Source organism: Tauraco erythrolophus, chromosome Z (assembly GCF_009769465.1).
Source record: "Tauraco erythrolophus isolate bTauEry1 chromosome Z, bTauEry1.pri, whole genome shotgun sequence".
NCBI classification, from domain to species: domain Eukaryota; kingdom Metazoa; phylum Chordata; class Aves; order Musophagiformes; family Musophagidae; genus Tauraco; species Tauraco erythrolophus.
Window position 1 is genome coordinate 10354098 of NC_141496.1, and position 17036 is coordinate 10371133.

A 17036-nucleotide genomic window follows, 5' to 3' on the forward strand; every position below is an offset into this window, starting at 1 on the left:
TGTGAGTGGGTCTGTATACCACACAAGCCGACCTACAACTTCTTTTTTTGCTCCTAGATCTCAGAGAACCTTCCAAGTGGGGTCTTCCCCTGTAGGCAAACATGAAAGCTGTGTCTCTGAAAGGCTTTGTCTTCTGTGTTCAGACATCTCTATATTCTAATCCGGAATGCAGAATGGACAGGTATTTTCTGGGAACACTAGGCTCCCATGGACTTGCAGTCTTCTCATGGAAAAAAGGAATCCCAGTTTGCAATAGAAATCTTCGGTTTGGTGATAATATTTACAGTATAATCCCTGATATTATCACCAAATGCCCTAAAACTCCAGCATGCTTCTAGGATGGTGTCGTGGATCACTGGATGTGCCTCTTGCCGCTGCTTGTCCTTTCACACAGATCATTCCACCAGATGGCACTGAGACATTAATTTCTCCCTCAAAGGAATCAGATGGGTTCCTATATCGGCTGCTGAAAACATGAGAAACTTCTAGTTTTAGAGTTCCTCTGGGAATTTTTATACATTAAAGAAAGGTGGTCTGTCAGTGTTGAAGGAGTGTAACAAGAAAAAAAAAACTTTCTAGGAGTCATATAGGGCAGAGCACCACTGCTCTGACAGCAAGCAAAACCGAAATGTGTGAGCCTGTGCCTTCACCTTCACCTCCCCTTTATAATCGGCAGAGAAAAACAGGCAGCTCCAAAGGGCAGCTCATCTCCACCTAAAATCAGCACCTAAGTCCAGTCCCATGAGTCAAGCTGGATGCCAGCAGTTTTCCTCCAGTGTCTGTGCCAGGGATGTGGAGTGATCTGCTCTGACGTGCACACCCACATGGAGGTATCTACCACCAGGTGAGCTGGACTGCCCTTCCTCCCAGAATACAGATGTGGTGATCTTGAGTGAGCGAAAACAACTATGTGAGTCAGCCAAGGGCTGGAGCATGAAGATCTGCCAGTTGCCCAACATGGCAGATCTGTTTGTACTTGCGTGGTTTCACCTGCCTGCAGGGCTGATGAGGATCTCTGGGGTCACCAAATACAGTCCTCTACTAGCATAAGCACCACACCACATCTTCCCTTTCATGACCAGGCCCATCTCCGTTTTAAGGATAAATGCTTTTTGCCTTGACTGCTTCTGCTGGAAGCCTGCTACCCTACCAGAACTTGCTGCTCTGGAGTTTAGAGACTTTCTTCTAATTTCCAGCCAAATTCTCAAAGTCATTTGTTCATGTGCCAGCATTGCCCCATCACAGTCATGAGTTAACATTTCTTACAGGTGCTATTCCATAAAGTTTTCCTATAAGGTTTGTTCAAGAGCGTTAGCTGCTCACGCTTAGCTCTGCGCTGCCTCCTGATGTCTATCTTGACTTGTTCACATGTTGAAACTTCCCTCAACATTGACCTTACAACGATTTTACTGGATTTTCCACCACACATTAAGCAACTGCCTGCTAAACCAAACCCATTATCTTCCCTAAGGCAGGTGTGCTTTCAGCACTAGTAATAAAGGCTTCAGTTTGGAGAGGAAAATTCTGGCACAGTCAAGGCCCACTAGTAGTGCTGGTGTTGATACCTATGGTACTGAAGAGCCAGGTAAACAATATCCCCTGGGTCCTGTTAGAGCATCCCAGGGAAGGATGAGCACCCAGGGACTCATGCTTCTGCAAGGAATAATGTCTCTTACTCACTTTGACAGCGCACATGTTTCCTCTGCACCTAGTAGCTAATTTATCTCTTAATTGCACTAATCAACAGCTGGAACGTCACCGCTCCATTAGCTTCAGCCCTGCTGGTGGAGCATTAACTCCTCCCCAGAGGCTGAGGAGCATGAGCTGACAGCACAGCAGAGGAGCTCCTCACGGTGGATGAAGACAGATTGCTCCTCCATCAGACCAAGGGAACATGGCACAGAAGCAAACGGCATCAGATCAAATGGACATGGCCCCTTTAAGAAGCAAGGCCAGGCCAGGTCAGGGAGACCAGTGTACCACCGGTGTGACCTTAGCTGTCCAGGACAAACCCCACTCAACCTACCTAGAGCACCTGCACCCCGTGGTCTCACATGTAACACTCATGGTCTACCATCTCCTCTCCGTTACAAATGGCAGGCACTGAACAAGTTGCAGACGCCCCAGATATCTGTCTCTCAGTAGACAAGTTTGATCTCCATACTGTCACCCTCTTGCCCATTCCCAGGACACCATCTTCCACAGCCTTTCAGCTCACCCTGCTCACCATTGCCCCTTGCCCTGCACCCGGCCAAAGGCGCATCACCCACACCTGCTCGTTTCCAGTGAAACTGGGCTAGCTCTTACCATGATGGGCAGAAGTGGGCTCTGGAGGGACCGATGGAGGGGTGTGGTGGCACAACGGTGGCATCCTGCTCCAGTCCGCAGCCCTCCACTTCTCTCCCCAGGGCCATGATGCCGCCTTGCCCCAGACTGCTAAAGCTCTCAGCCGGAGGCAATCCCCTCGGAGCAGTGTCAGCAGGAGGGGAATTACATGGCTCTTGTTGGTCATCAGGGGGAGAGCAGGGCTCTTCAGGAAGGAGTTGCCTGAGGCAGTGCCGGCCCCATTGTTGGGCAACAGAACGAGGGCGCCTGGGCTCCCCCAGACAGGGACCCACCCACCCCATGTCCGGCCACTCTCCCCTCCTGCCCTCAGCTGACTTTCCAGACATAATTGGGCCATTTTTGTACACAGTAAAGTGTGATGATTTTTGAGGCACCGCACCAGCTTCCTTCTGGGCAAAGCCCTGGGAAATCTCACACACGCAGAGGTATGGGGCATTTAACAACAGAGGAACCAAGGAGCTGGGCACTTCAGCTCTTGCAGGAGACTTGGGGAACCTGTGGGGTTTCCACTGAGGTCCTGCCAGCTCCTCACCTGCTGCCATCCCCATTCCTGACCCATGAGCACCTTGTTCTCCTGACGTGCTCAGGGCCAGGCTCCCACCATAGCCCTGTGTGTGGGAGCATCCCCCTGCCCGCCCCAGGACCCTGCTGCAGGGCTCCCCCAGACCCCAGCAGAGAGCATCGGGCTCTGCCAGTGCGAATGCTCTGGCCAAGCTTTGAGCCGCCTGCTCGGGTCTGCCTTCAATCCACAGATAAGGTGAAAGCTGGAGAAACCACAGGGCTCACGGGACATTGTCACCTTGGAGATAAGAAGAGCCAGACTTTCTCCTGGAGGAGTGTGAACACTCACACCCTGAAAGGAGAGATTAAAGGGGAGAAGCTGCAGGCTGGGGGGAAAGACACTGAGTGCGCTCAATGAGGTCCTGGAGTTGCAGGGCCTGCTGGATCCAGCATGCTGATCTGAACGTTTCCCTGCCTTGGACCGCACCCAGGAGACAGCACAGCGTGGCTGTGTCCTCCCCTCAGGACGCAATGAGTTCACTCTTACAACTGGTGCCATCAACAAAAGTCCTCATGCTTCAACTTGTGTCGTCTCCTCTGCCTCATCCCTCCGCAGAAGCTACAGTCCAGGACAGTCTGCGGGACCTGCCAGCCCCATATCTCCCTAAGCAACACCAAAAAAGCACGAGCCTGTCTTAACAGCCCCAAAATGCAAAACGAGGGCAGAGGACAACGACACGAACACAGCCATGCCTGCTTCCTCTGCACTGCTGGAGCAAGGCTCAGCCAATAGTCAACAAAGTCCTTCTTCACAGCCACAAGATGTTTAAGGGTGGACTGCATCCATGCATGCCACTTGCATAAGCTACACCTGTAAACCCTTCAGGAGAAGATGCTAAGCCCATAGGTGGACAACTTCAGTGCCAGCTGTGATACAGATATTTTGTGGGATGAGGAACCAGTTGGTGATGCTAATCTGTGACCGTATATATAATCAATAAATTACTCGAACCCCAGATGTCAGGCACAGGACCGTATTCTCCCATAACACACCTGCCAAGGGATGTCTAAAGATCATTCGGAGGCTGGTGTGACTCACACCGGTGAGCAACGCCTGCCACGTGGGATTCCTCCTTGCTCTCTCCACAGGGGAGGTAAAGGCCCAGCAGGCAGCTGGGTCAGCTTTCTCAGAGCCAAGCCACCCCAGCCCATAGGGCTGCCGCCGGTGCGGACGTGAAGGCATCCAGAGGAAACCCCTGATAAGCTCCTGCTATCACAGTGAGGAGAAGATGCCATAGATTCCTTGCAGACATGCGTGCAAATCCGCTTGGACGCTGCCCAGCCTCTACTGGGGCCCTAAGGAGCCCCACAGGAATTTCAGGGGGAGTGGAGATTTACTCCAGCATCGACCAGACCACATCACCATCAAGACCCTCAGCCCCTTTGGCCTCTTGTGCTGTTTTGGGAGACGGAACAGCAGCCAGGTGTGGTGGATCTGGATGGCTCTCTGGTTATTCCCATCCTATCGGTTCCTACGTGAAAAGCCATTGACCCAGAGAAACCCACAGAAGCTGAAAATCTGTGTGTTGGTGCCACCTGAACAAGAGTCAGTTTTCCTTGCTCATGTAGTTTCCCAGCACAAGTCCTGCGTGACAGAAGTGGTGGCTTCACAATTTGGCCCGTATTAAGCAAAGCACTGACATACAGTCCGTTTCCCTGAGCACAGGGCACCACATATCAGTCATTTCTGGCAGTGCAGATGTTCCTAACCCATGGCAAATACTAAATATTGTCACTGGTCTTTGTTGCCCCTGTGTTTATTTTACATAGACACACAAAAACACACAACCCTATCAGCCATTTCCTAGCGAAGAAGTAATTGTTACATACCATCTTCTCAATTTTGACTTTGTAGGAACCTCTTTGGGTCAAAATATCAATTTATAATCTCACGAGAATGGCAGAGGATCAATCCCTCACTCCCAAGGTGAACCAGCTAGAGGTCTCTGGAACCGCCTCCAGGTGTATTCGCACAAGACCTGACGCAATGGGCCTCTCGTCACAACTCAGCCTCCAGACTCTGCCACAAGAGCGACATATACACGACTCACAACAGGTCTGTGAAGCTATAGATAACAATTTTTGCACTTGAAATGTTCGTGCGTGTGTCAAACTGCAGCATTAGGCACAGCAAATGCCTGGCTGGAGCTCTCAACCACAGGAGCAGCCAGTCCAAACTGTTGAGTCTACTGGGAAATATGTTGCTTTTCTCACATGGCTTTGACTGCTCACCCTCACAACAACCTCTAACTGCTTTTCATGCCCTGGAATATGTAGTACATCTCTAGAAGTCCTTGACACAGGATGCTGCGGGTGCTAAAAAGGGATCTAAAGATGGTTATACAAGTTCATGAAGGTAAAAATCCACCAATGGCTACTAAACATGGATACTGCTCTATCACAAGTAGTCTCAGAGCTGTGAATTGTTGGAGATTGTAAAATAATTCTGGGGAAATACATTTGTTTTGTTCACACACTCTTCTCCCATCACACCTGGGATCTCCACCATGGGTCCAATGCATCTCAGTGACCACTGCCGGGTTGGCTGTGGTGACCAGCGGAGTAGAATATCCACCACTTCAGTCACAGGAACAGAAGACTAGCAGCCCTTACTAGCATGTTCTTGAATTACTCAGTTGTCCTGAGACGACATGAGAATACTGAAAATATATTCCCAGCTCCACTGCTCACCAGTGAACCCTGAGCACCCACTCCTCCTCTGTGCCCAGTTCCCCATCCCCAAGGGATGACCAAAACACCTCATTCAGAATTAGCTTGGGGTGGGAAGAGGAAACATTTGCAACTGCTCACAGCACGCTGTGTGATCTTTGCTAAAACACCTGCCCCAGCTTAGTGCTGGAAGTGTCATCAGCTCCTGGGTCATCCTAAGTCATCCACACCCTCATTGCTCTCTCCTCCTCTGTGCAATGTAGATAGTGACCTCTCCCAGTCCCAGGACAGCCAGGGACATACACGTCTCAGCTTCCACTCCACCAAAGGTGAGGCCAGCGGTCAGAAGAGCAAGTAGGAGTGTCCTTCACGCAACAGACCGAGCAGGCAGAACAGCTCCCTCAGCTCACCAGAGCACTTATGGTAATGCCTACAGCTGTGCAGCAATTCAATGGCATTTTAGATGAAGTAAAAGCTTTAGAAGAGGGAGATCTATTGCCCTGTGGTAGAGTCTCCCCCTCCTTTCCCCCAGGAGCTGGAGGAAGCCACATGATATGCATCATATAAAAGCAGACCAGAAGCAAAATGCACTTGAAAACTCACCATGGGGAACAACTGTGCCCTGCTTTAGGGCAGTAAATAACTGATTTTGTCTTGTTCATCTCATATTTTATTGGCTCCGCTGTTTGTGCAGTGCTTCATGGAAGAAAGTGAGCTAACAGAGCAGAGAGCCTTCTCACTGCCCAGCTGCCTCCTCCCCCACACAGGCACCATCCCCTCCTTGCTTTCTCTTCCTTACAGCTATGTGTGACAGCAGCTTTGAATGCAGCACCACCACACCATAGTCACACAGCACTTTCAGCAACAGCTTGGAGGAGAAGAAGCGGTGCCAGAGCCATGGGAGCATTTCAGGATCCACACCAGACTCCCTCCTCTATATCCAGGGTGAGGGCTCACACCTTCCTTCCTCCTGGTCAGTCTGTTGCCCAGTCCATGTGGGAGCCATGGTCTGGGGAAAAGGAGTCTCAGAGCAAGGTCTCACTCCCTTGCAAGTGCCATGGGGTTTGCCACGTCCCATCCAACTACCCTCACGCTGGTGGTGCCTGGAAGTTTAAGATGTGAACAAAATCCTCTGAACTCACAAGACCTTTTTCAATCCCACACCAGAAACCACCTTAGAAGAAGCAAAGGGGAAATCTTACGACCAACAGTTTTGTGGGATACCGCATGTTTGTTGCATGTAGCCACAGGGTGGTAGGTGGTAAGAGAGATTTCTACTTCATAACAATCTTCTTGAATGGCAGCTGGACTATCAAAGTACGTGTTTGTTCAAGAGCTTTGGATAGAATCATAGAATCATAGAATCATAGAATGGTTAGGGTTGGAAGGGACCTTAAAGATCATCCAGTTCCAACCCACCTGCCATTGGCAGAGAAATCCTCCACTACACTAGGTTGCCCAAAGCCTCATCCAACCTGGCCTTGAATACTTCCAGGGATGGGGCAGCCACAACTTCTCTGGGCAACCTGTTCCACTGCCTCACCACCCTCAGTGTAAAAAATTTCTTCCTTATGTCTAATCTAAATCTCCCCTCTTTCAGTTTAAATCCATTGCCCCTTGTCCTATCACTACACACCCTTGTAAAAAGTCCCTCTCCAGCTTTCCTGTAGGCCCCCTTTAGGTACTGGAAAGCTGCTATAAGATCACCCCGGAGCCTTCTCTTCTCCAGGCTGAACAACCCCAACTCCCTCAGCCTATCTTCATAGCAGAGGTGCTCCAGCCCTCGAATCATCTTTGTGGCCCTCCTCTGGACTTGTTCCAGTAGCTCCATGTCCTTCTTATCTTGGGACTCCAGAGCTGAACACAGTATGCCAGGTGGGGTCTCACGAGAGCTGAGTAGAGGGACAGAATCACCTCCCTCGACCTGCTGGCCACACTTCTTTTGATACAGCCCAGGATACGATTGGCTTTCTGGGCTGCCAGTGCACATTGCCGGCTCATGTTGAGCTTCTCATCAACCAACACCCACAAGCCCTTTTCCTCAGGGCTGCTCTCCATCCATTCTCCACCCAGCCTGTACTTGTGCTTGGGATTGCCCCGACCCACGTGCAGGACCTTGCACTTGGCCTTGTCGAACTTCGTGACGTTCACACAGGCCCACCTCTGCAGCCTGTCAAGGTCCCTCTGGACAGCATCCCTTCCCTCCAGCGTGTCCACAACACCACACAACTTGGTGTCATCTGCAAACTTGCTGAGGGTGCACTCAACCCCACTGTCCATGTCTCCAACAAAGATGTTAAACAGCACTGGTCCGAGTACTGACCCCTGAGGAACACTACTCGTCACTGGCCTCCACGTGGACATTGAACCGTTGACCACAACTCTTGGAGTGCGACCATCCAGCCAATTCCTAAGTTCTGGTTAGTTGTTATTTCTATTGTACAATTACCCCATGGTTTTTGGACTCTGAGTCGTTTGGAAGGGCTGCCAAAGTAATTCATCACAAATGCCTTGTGCCCGTAGGCAACAGCCTGATGGAAGACATCCTGCCCTGATCAGCATCTGTGCAGAGCAAGATACGAGACAGCAGTGACAAAAACATGATTTGTTCTAGCTTGTTGTCAACAAGGGAAAAAACACATTCATAATTTGCATTTGTTGATTCACACTTGCTGACAGGATAACAAGATCGATCAACAGAGAGAAATCGAGGTTAGTAAATCATGATCACCTTTAAGTTCTCAACAGACCGATCTTAATCTGCATCACAGGGTCAAAGCCCAAAGTATTCTGTCTACACATCTGTATTAGCTAACTTGATACACATCTATTTCTTGGAATGAAGATACATCCTTTGGTGAGGGCAGCCCCTATGCCTGTGAATTTCTCCCTGCCTGCTGACAACCCACAACCTGGAAGAAAACTGCAAATCCCGTGGAAGAGTCCAACAGTGCCAGCTGGTGATTGACTCTGATGACCACAAATACATAAAAAAGATGGTGCTCCCATGCCCAGCATCCCACCCAACCAGCTGCCTCTCTGAAAGGAGTACGTCCCTCCCCAGATGCTGTCACCACTTGCTGTAGCGCTCAGTGTTAATCAGAGGTTTCCCTTTCAAGCGCTGACCCATCCTGCCGGATCAGACCTACTTGACTTTCAGCGCCTGATAGGATCGTAAGCTGAGGCAAACGTAAGCAAAGGATGGAAACAGCCAACAGAGATCTAAAGTACGCAGTTACACATACGGCAACGTTATGTTATGCGCAAAGGTGCATGAAATATGTTTGAGAAGAAAAAAAATCTGCATAGATAGGAGAGTTTCTCAGAGTCCAGCATACTATCAGATCTGGAAAAATGCCATGTGAATGAGTCACTGGAGCATCAGTCAATGGCCGTGTACAGAAAATGCCACAAAATTGGCTGTTGTAGTCCCTTTCTGGCATTCGTACAGTTTCATTTCATGGTTTCCATAAATGATTGACTGAAATGTGCCACAGGCCACTTTCTTGCATTGTAGTTACCTGCCCACTACCCAGCTCCAGTCCAATCCTTACTCACACCCTCCTTCCCTTTAATAAAAAGTATTTTAATGAAACGATTTTTTTGCATCATCATTGGGAAGCAAATGAAGGCTCTTTGAAAAATGTTTTGCATATTCCTTCCGCAGCCGCCCTCTAACCAGCCTGCCAGCATGGTTGTGGAGTAGCCTGATGACAATGAGGGACACCAAATGTGTCTGATCCAACAAGTTTATATATACCCTGTTCCTTCAGAAGCTGGACCAGAGTACCTCAGCTCCCCAGCATTTAGGACCTGCACAACTTAGAAGCTGGAGATAGGCAGATCAAGACTGGAGTCCTGCTGCCAGCAACAGGTCGTGGGGCACAGAGGGTTTGTAAGCCAAAGATGGTGCCTTCAGACCCAGCCAGAAGCCAATAGCCAGACTGCAGAGATCCCACACCATTGGTATCATCCCAGATCAACACACAGGTCTTGGCTGCGTCTCCACTGCAGGACGGGTCCCTGCTCTGAGCTCTGCCCAAGGCTGACCTCAGACAGGCAAGAACCTACACAGCACGGCAGCTTTTGGCTCAGCTCCGATTTCAACCACCCTAAATGGGCAGCGGTCAAAAAAAAAGGGTCTAGGACTGAAAAAGGAGAGCCAAGGGTGACTGTCTGAGGAAAGACTGGGAAGCAGGAGGCCCCTGCTCCCGGACTCTGGTACTGTTTGTGCAATAGCACCATGGGAGACAGAAGCACAAGGCCACACATGGCAACTCTCAGACCCTCTGCTCCATGCTGGAAGATGTGAGTCATACCAGACCGCTTTTGCTTTACATCTCACAAGACGGGTGGGAAGGATCAACAGGGAGAGGTGCTGCCTGAGTCTGGCACCACTATTGCATTTTGGGTGGCATAGGTCAGGTGATGCTCCTTACGCTGCCCCATAGAGCCCAGAACTGCTTTTTCCACCATTACAGCTTGCATTTGCGTGAGTCCAAGACAGAGCCCACCCTCCCACAAGTGCTACCCAGACAGTCCTTCCCACACCTGCGTCCCACTCTGAGAGAGGCAACAGGGCAGATCTGTTCTGCCATGCTGCGTGCAGCAACATCTCACAAAACTGGAGGAGCACTCCTCTATCAGCACCAGGGTCCTCTGGCCAATGTAGCAGGGAAGACCAGCTCCTGGCCAAACTCCTGACGCAAGGACCCTCTTCATGACTCCAGAGAGAAGTGTTCTATATCAGCGTGCCTTCGCATTCTATTTATTTACCAGGCAGCTGCTTGGATGGCTTTAAATGATGGCGTGACAGCCAGTATCCCATGGAAATGTGGACATGGGCAACCTAAATGCCAACCTGTCTAGCCCTAACCCTTGTGCCATGGGGACTTGGCCACTCACTCAGTCACCCTGACCCTCCATGCCTTGCTGTTAATCAGGCCAGATCACACCTCGTTAGCCTTGTGTCATGACAGCCTCCCAGCCTGAGACCTACGTCACATATGTCTGACACCGACTGGGAAACTGGACCATACCCAGAGGCAAAGATGGGGGTATGGTTTCACAGATGTAAGTCAGCTGCAAAGACCACCTCGCCATTTGTGAGGCAGAACTGATCAGCTGGCACTAGGAAACATTTAGACAAGTTAGACTGGAAAGCACCATGGTGTATTTTGCATCTGAGTCTGAGCCACAAAAACAAATATACAAAGTAGACATGTTTACACACACAAACAGAGTGCAGTGAAGGAGCAAACACTATGACTGAGATACTTTCACCTGCCTGAATAATGAATACATCCTTTGTTCTCTCTACTACTGTAAAGGCAGTTGATGGAGAATCCATATCTGGAAGAAGATCTTCCTTCTATCTCCATATCACTGTTTTCAAATTGGTTGCAACAAGCTCTCTGGAACAAGAGCTGACTCTCCTAATACATTTGTGTAGGTCTGGCACAGTCAGGCAGAGCCTAGAAGTAATGCTGTAATAGCCGTCTGTGCCAATGTGAATTGTAGCAAGGAGGATGAACAAAGAGATTTTTGCATCTATTACAAATCAGTGAGCATATGCCCCATGAACTCTGTGTGTTAGCACAGCAGAAGAGCTACAATACACCTTAGGAATCATGTTTTGCCGCTGCGGCTTTCCATGCTGGAGGAAGACCCCCATGTGTCTCACCCTACTGGCATATTATGTCCTCTGGAGGTGCTGCTACATGATCCCATAGGTGATGTCCCTCAACTGTGGTCTCCAGTCAAGTGCCAGCTCAGCTTTCACCAAGCCCAGCTCAAATCAGCTCTGGGCACTCGTGAATCTGAGCATGCCATGTCCATTTCCAGCTCCAAGACTTGCACAGCTGATGAGCAGGGCCACTCACCTTGCTTTGTGTTTTCACTAGTTTCTGTTTATGATTAGGAAAAGCAGATCAACCCCACATGCCATGTAGGATTGTCCAGGAAATTAATCCGTGCTGGGATCCTGCAGCCCTCTCTGCCTTGCCACCCAGTCCCCATGCCTTAACCCTTGCAGCACACATTGACTTGGATGTGCCAGGACCTTCTCTATCTGTCCAACCTTGTTGAGTGTCATATAGACATGACTCACAAACTGACCCAGACCTCATTTTTAGAAAGGGGAAAAAAAGAAACCTAGGGAGCTATAGGCCAGACAGTCTCATCTCTGTGCTTGGCAAGATCATGGAGCAGATCCTCCTGGAGATTATGCTAAGGCATATGGAAAACAAGAAGATGATTGGTGACAGCCAACATGGCTTCACTAAGGGCAAATCATGCCTGACAAATTTGGTGGCCTTCTACAGCTGAGTTACAGAATTGGTAGATATGGGAAGAGCAACTGACATCATCTATGCGGACTTGTCCAAAGTATTTGACATTGTCCTGCATGACATCCTTGTCTATAAATTGGAGAGGCATGGATTTGAAGGATGGACCACACAGTGGATAAGGAATTGGCTGAATGGTCACACTCCAAGAGTTGTGGTCAACAGCTTGATGTCCAAGTGGAGGCCAGTGACGAGTGGTCCTCAGGGCTCAGTACAGGGGCCAGTGCTGTTTAACATCTTTGTTGGCGGCATGGACAATAGGATTGAGTGCACCATCAGCAAGTTTGCTGACAACATCAGGCTGTGTGGTGTGGTTGACACACTGGACGGAAGGGATGCCATCCAGAGGGACCTTGAGAGGCTGGAGAGGTGGGCTTGTACAAACCTCATGAAGTTCAACAAGGCCAAGTGCAAGGTTCAGCACGTGGGTTGGAGCAATCCCAAACATCAATAGAGATTGGGCGGAGAATGGATGGAGAGCAGCCTGGAGGAGAAGGATTTAGGATTGTTGGTTGATGAGAAGCTCAACATGCAAGCTGGCAATGCACCCTTATAGCCCAGAAAGTCAACCATATCCTGGGCTGCATTCAAAGAAGTGTGGCCAGCAGGTCCAGGGAGATGATTCTGCCTCTCTACTCTGCTCTCGTGAGACCCGCCCTGGAGTACTGCATTCAGCTCTGGAGTCCCCAACACAAGAAGGACATGGAGCTGTTGGAACGAGTCCAGAGGAGGGCCACGAAGATGATCCGAGGGCTGGAACACCTCTGCTATGAAGACAGGCTGAGGGAGTTGGGGCTGTTCAGCCTGGAAAAGAGAAGGCAGAAGGCTCTGGGGTGATCTTGTAGCAGTTTTCCAGTTCTTTAAGAGAGCCTACAAGAAAGCTGGGGAGGGACTTTATACAACGGCATGTAGCGATAGGACAAGGGGTAATGGCTTTAAACTGAAAGAGGGAGGATTTTTATTAGATCTAGGGAAGACATTTTTTACAATGAGGGTGGTGAGGCACTGGCATAGGTTTCCCAGAGAAGTTGTGGATTTGCCGTCCCTGGAGGTGTTCAAGGCCAGGTTGGATGAGGCTTTGAGCAACCTGATCTGGTGAAAGATATCCTTGCCCATGGGAGAGGGATTGGAACTAGATTATCTTTAGGGTTCCGTGCAGCCCAAACCATTCTATGATTCTGTGTTGCCCGACTTCAGTCCTTCAGCGAAAGTCAGATCCTCTACTCCCTATTCACAAGCATTTCCCCTAAATGATTATCACAGCTATGCTTGTTTACAGGCCATTCCTGGGTATCATGAGATGTTTCTGAGTGCATGAGATTAATCTGGTTGGGATGGGATGAAATAAATCTTTAGAGAGTGGACCAGAAGACCGACAGACAGCTCCATGACCTTCACAGATGGTAACCTAGACAGGAAAGACTGGCAGTCTGTCCTGGCTGGCCAGGGAGAGTCCCACAGAACAGAGAGTACTGGAGAGAGGTTTGAACACCAGCTCCTGAGTCCAGTCTGGGTCTATCAGACAGCCCTCTTAATGACCAGGACACGACATCATTCTGGAGAGTTCCTCTTGCTGATTGGACATGCTCCTGTTTTCATCAGTCCTGGTGCTGTCAGACTCTACCACCAACTGTTACTTATTGCAACAAGCCATCACTATTTGTTGCTGAACAGATCACAGAAAATCAAGGATTAACTCAAGCAGTGAGAAGGTCACCTACGCTCCTCGTAGAGTGCCTCCAGGTTTGACTTTTGCTCTTCCCAATTCAGAAACTGTCACTAACATTTGCTGCTGCTCCCACCTGGATCAGGTGATGTGCTAGTGAGGGAAGGAATCTTTCTTTCCCCACTCTGAGCCATTACTCGCAAAATAACTCAATGCTTAGATGAGCAGGGACAGGCTTGACCATGATAGCTCCCTCTAAATCCTGGGATGTTACGAACAACAGCATCAGCTGTTGCCACATTCCCAGAGAGCAGTAAATCACCTTCACTCCCTGTTTTCAAAGGTCTTGATATCAGGAGCCCAAACTATCTAAAAGAGCCAGTGCCATCAGGATCAAGGCTGGCCTTGACATTGTCCCTCCTTTGGTTCCTTTGAGCAGTAATGAACTCTGTCCCTCTGTGCAGTAGCAAGAGTCTGTGTGGGTCCAGCTGCATGCCGTGGAGTAAAATTTCCCCAGAGCTAAAAGCCGTCGTAAACCTCTCTACCTTCTGGTCTGCCTCCACGAGGCAGGAAGGAGAGCTCTACGTGTGTGTCCGCATGTGCGTTTCTGTGAAAAAGCAAGGGAGAGAACTGACTCGGTGCAATGCGGACCTCAAACAAAACAATTTAATTGCACATATTTTCCCCCCCATGAGCAGAATGAGAACTAAACATGTAACAGCTGTTGCTTAATGCATTCCTAGATAGCACACAGCTATTATACTGATAAGCACCACTTAAGAACCGAGATAGCAAAGGAGAGGAAGAGAAGTAATGATGTTAGCTACACAGAGAGCAGGTCAGATCTTAGTGTGACTTTGACACAACCCGGTTTCCATGCCTCCGTTTATCGGAGCGTTCACAGTTAATGCATAAAGCAGTCAAGCATTTTAACAGCATTTTAGAGGCAGTAAAAGCTTCAGAAAGGGGATGTTCATTGCGCTGCTGTACAGGCTCCCCTGGAAACTAGAGAGAGTCACTTCACACGCACCCTTTAAAACCTGACTTGAAAGAATACCCTTTGAAAACCAAATGTTGGTATGGATCTTGTACTGGTTGAGGGTCTGGATGAGACCAAATAAATCACACCTGTTTCAGACCTTTGGTTTTCACCAGAGCACAGCTTACCAGGTGAAAGGCAGAAGCAAAATGAAGAGGTGACCACCCCGTTGCTTCCTACACACTGGCCTCTTCCAGTGCACCATGACAATGCCTCCCATGCTGGTTTCATCCCTTATTGCCAGCTCCAAGAGGTGGCAGCAGCACTCCTGCCTTCGGGAAACCACTCCTGTGTGAGACTGGCATCATCTCCTGCCCTTGGAACAGGAGAACCTCGACCTGCTCAGAAATGCTCAGCATCTCTAAGAAGAACCACCAGTTGCAGTGGGTCTGGCACTGCAGACAAGCATAGTTTAAGGCACAGGAAACGTTTATTAAAAAAATAATAATTACGTTTTGCATCTGGGTCATTTTTTCATGTTAATGGAAAGGGGAAAATTCTTTCTGGAATTGAAAATAACCCTGAGTCTCTGCTCATCATTCCCGAAGGGAATTACAAAAACTTTTGCAGAAATATCAGCTGCATTGATTGTCTCCAGACATCTCTGAGTCTAAAGGCTCAAGAGAAAATCACAAAGGCATGCCAGAGAAAAAAGAAATAAAAGAGAAAAGAATATAGTCCTTGTCCCAAAGATGGTACAACCTCAACAGATCAAATGTGATGGGACAAAAAAAGAGAGAAGAGGACCAGGAAGAGACAAAAGCTCCTTACATCCTGGGACAACAAAATCTCACCAGTTCTTAGTACAACCCTGCAATGATGAGACTTTCACCTAAGAAAATTAAAAATAATGTGCAAGTCATGAGTGACACCAATAGTGACTCCATTACACTGCTGGGATGGGTGAGCAGGAGCAACACTAATGTGACCATTTATGAACATAGATCTCATTGACTCAACAAACAAAGTCCTGTGGTCCCTATGCATGATGGTTTCATGTGTTTGGGGACCTCCTCTCACAGCCACAGCACACAGCAATATTTGAAGCTCTGTACCATACACCAGCTGAAGTACTGATGTAGCCCAGGAAATACAATTTTTTTAATTATTAGTGAAAGACACAGGTTTGGCATCTCAGAGTGTCTCTAGGCTAATCTTGACCTGAGCTGGCATTAGTTTAGTTTAACAATTGCTAATGGTCAAGTAACATCTGTATAACCTGTTCTAGCTTCATCTCAGTGATACCATATATGGTAAAATGACATAGGTAGTCACTGCATAACAAGAAATAGCCCTTTATGTTAATTGAGGATGGCTGAAGCCGTTGTGCAACTTCCAAACTTTACCTGGAAACCACCAAGAAGCAAAGAGTGTGTGATGAGAAAAAATAAAAATAAAAATAGCCCTAAGAACAAACCAGGCCTGAGGAGGAAGCGACCGTCACCACAAACATTGTTCTTCACCCAGTGAACAACTCAGGACGCTGGTAACTCACAGAGACAGACCACCGCCTTTCTGCTTGAGAAGGCCGACGCCAACCACAAGACTCAGATAGGTGAGGACATCAGAAGTTGAAAATAGCATTGGAGAAAAAGATTATTAAGTTCTCTTTTATAACCATTTTAAGAGTAATATTGTTAATGAGGCTTTTCTGTATTAATCTGGATTATAAATGTTAATGCTATTGCAACTGGACTAATAATAAATTTGTTATGTCTTGATTAGGTTGAGATTTTAATTAAGCTTTTGGTTCTGTATGAATAAAATACGTTCACCTTTGCCCATAACAATATTTTAAGTGTAGCATGAGAGAAGCTGTTAGAAACCCAAGACTCATTGCCAGACACTAGCAGAGCTGAGAGAGCTTCTCCAGACAGCGACTTCAAAGACATGAGTGAGCCCTACATAAATCCTTTCCCTCAAAGTCTATCTTGCCCTGTTTACCTGTCAGACAATGAGAGGATGCATGGGTCACATGCATCACAGTCACCAGCTTCCAGACACCTGTTGGCATCAGGAGCCAAAATTTCACTCAACAGCCAAGGTAGTAAGAGCTGCAGAGCTGCAGCTATTCAAGATGCTTCTGCTGGGTCTTTTTCAGGCATCACCTTAAACAAAAGATCATCCGCTCCCAGCTTGTGCCCACACACAGACATGCCCCATCCCCGCAGGCGTTCAAGGCCAGGCTGGATGAGGCTTTGAGCAACCTGGTCTAGGGGAAAGTGTCCCTGCCCATGGCAGGAGGTTTGGTACTAGATGATCTTTAAGGTCCCTTCTAGCTCAAACCATTCCATGATACATACCGCCATCGTATCTTTGGCTGTCAGTTTAGTCTTTAGTTTATCCAAATTGATCTTCTTCACAAACTTATTCCTCTCCAAGAGCAGTGAGCTGAAACAACCAGTGA